The 2,667-nt window shown below is 44.7% G+C and overlaps 1 non-coding gene across 1 annotated transcript; it reads right to left on the bottom strand.

The window, feature by feature from the left end:
• Positions 1-594: 594 nt before the first annotated feature.
• On the bottom strand, positions 595-666 carry TRNAE-UUC (transfer RNA glutamic acid (anticodon UUC)). The gene has a single exon. It is a non-coding gene; the product is annotated as a tRNA-Glu (tRNA).
• Positions 667-2,667: the final 2,001 nt, after the last annotated feature.

Raw genomic sequence — 2,667 nt, 5'->3', positions numbered from 1 at the left:
GTGGTTTGGAAGCATCTCTGCGCCATGTTGCTCCCTTCCAAAATCTTTTTGTGAGTCTCTGGATCATGGCTGGTTAATGAGCTTATGTGGTGCAGGAGGCAGTTTGTGGGCATGACTGCCAGGCTCCTGGAAGTACAGGAAGATGGGGGTAGGTTGCCTGTCCCTGACTCCACGAGAGCCTAGAGATTTCAATCAAAAAACTCATTTTTAAAAAGTTATGAAAGTTGTGGATGTCATGATAAGCAAAATATGAGATATGACCTCACTCATGTATTTTCTTTTTTAAAGAAGAGAATGGCCAATGACTAATAAAAAAGTGAAAGCAAATCCTTAAACTCTGAAAACAGAACTGAACAGAGATTATGAGGTTGGTGGGGAGGGAGGGGGGTGTGGGCAGCTGTCCGAAGGAGGAATGGGGCAAGAGCAGAGCTGATTAAAACAAAATGTAGGGTATTTGGCACTTTGGTAATGATAGAGGTGCAGTAACTTTATACACCAAGACTTTATATTAATATTAAAACTATTGTAAGACATGTTACGTTAATAAAGATCTGGAAATAAAATATTTTGCCTTCCTAATGAGAGTAAATGGCATTCCCACACCGGGAGTCGAACCCGGGCCGCCCCGGTGAAAACCAGGAATCCTAACCACTAGACCATGTAGGACATGACAGAGGGGCTGGGCTCCAGCTTCCCTTCGTGCCCTGAGCAGAGCTCCCAGCAGCTGAAGACCTCCGGAGCCTAGCCACAGCCATGCTCGAGGCCCCTCTCCACATGTTCGGATGAGCCTCACGCATGAAGGCACTGGCAAAGGAACCCAGGTGTGTGGGACCCGGGGCTGAGACCTCCAGGCCTTCTCGGATCGGGACTGGGCCTCTTCTGCCCAGATTTCCCATTTCCCAGTAGCTAGGCGGTCACACCCAGGAACTGCCCCTGGTGCTGTGTAATCCTGTCAACGGCCAGCATCCAGAGACATAAAGGCAAGCTCCCGGAAGTGCACAGCCACAAAGCAGCCATGCGATATCTTATAGTCTACTTTTCCCTCTGGGAAAACCTGGCAAACTACTGGGAGTTTCCTGCCCACGTGGGAGAGCCTCGCAAGGTCCCCATGGTGTATTCATATGCCAAAACAAGTAACAAGCTGGATCTCATTCCCCTGACCCTGAATGAGCCTCCGGTACGGCACTGCTGGAAGGATGAATAGAAAGAGGCTTCTAAACTCTCAGGGCTTGGACGAATGGAGACATTACTGAGACCGATCGAGAAATTCTGTGATCAACGGGATGATGATGATGATGAATGAGAGTAAATATTACAGATTATACCATAATGACATTTTTTTGAGGTAAGTACTACTCAGTACTATTCTAGTTTTTTATTGTTTTCTAACAAGCTACACTTAAATTTTCTTAAATTAGTAATTTTTTATGACCATGGTGATAATGGTTGATGAATTTATAATCCTTCATACAACTCTGGTCATTACTACTGAGTCTGGGACTCTTGACAGCCTCCTTCGTCACTTTTTTGGTACCTGGACTGAGATAGCTAGAACAATTAGGGACTGATCAAGCATCTTTCATCCACATGACCTCTTCCTGTATCTACCTTAGGCTTTTTCATACCATGCTCTTCTGAGAGACATTGAATGTTCTACATTATGTCTGGCTTTTCTCTTGGTGAGAGGTTCCCAAATTCATTTGGCTTATTGATCCCTTTCAAAAAAATTAGTGAGGCCTCCTCCCAGAAATTGGCCTTAAGTGAAAAATAGAAAATGCTCCCCTAATTGTACCCAAAGCTCCTATTAATCCAGCACCCACTCATTGTGGGGGGGGGTGTTACTTCCCACTTTGGGAAGCATTATTCCAGGCAGTCACTCCAAGAGGTTCCTTTAATGACATTTTGCTGTTTTCCATTGTTTGGTTTGGGGTCATAACTGGTGGTGCTCAGGACTCAGACATCAATCCTGGCATTACTCAAGGATCCTTATGTGGTGGCAGGGGTTGGAGGGCTTATGCAGTGTCAAGGATTGAGTTGCAGTCGGCCAAATGCAAGGCAGGTGTTTTAACCATTGTACTCTCTCCATCCCTGTCTTGGGGATTCTTAAAATTCGACTGTCAGGTGTAATCTCTGGCCCTCCTGCCCAAATAAGTCCGGACCCCAAAACCAGTGTGACTCTATTGAGGCCACAAATGTGTTCTGCCTCTAAAAAAATCTCTCTGCTAATATCTGTGCTTTGTAGTTGGTGAATTCTTTCTCTCTGGAATACAAAAGAGACGGACAAAAGAAAAGGGGAAGCAAGGAAGTGAAGAGAGAAATCCTAACAGAAAACAGAGACCACCTGTGCAGGACTCCTTTCATCCTGTGGGGATGTATTTCTAACAAAAGCTTTGCTGGTCAGCCTGTCTCCTGATTCTCATTCTTCAGTGGTCATAGACAAGAACCTCTCCATGCTAACAGTAATTCTCATGGTATTGGACCCTAATGACCTTGATACCTACTCATATAAACTATCACCATTCTCTTATATAAACTTTGCTTCTTTCCTGAGTTTATTTCTTACTTTCTTCCCACTGCACCCAAATTCTTCCTAGTTCTGTATATGGCATCAGTGCCACTAAGAGCAGAACATCTGAATGATGTTCCATTATTACCTTCCAGCCTCTG

Source organism: Sorex araneus, chromosome 1, assembly GCF_027595985.1.
Source record: "Sorex araneus isolate mSorAra2 chromosome 1, mSorAra2.pri, whole genome shotgun sequence".
In the NCBI taxonomy this organism is placed as follows: domain Eukaryota; kingdom Metazoa; phylum Chordata; class Mammalia; order Eulipotyphla; family Soricidae; genus Sorex; species Sorex araneus.
The sequence above is the reverse complement of the archived record's forward strand: the minus strand, read 5'-3'. Positions and strand labels throughout refer to the sequence as shown.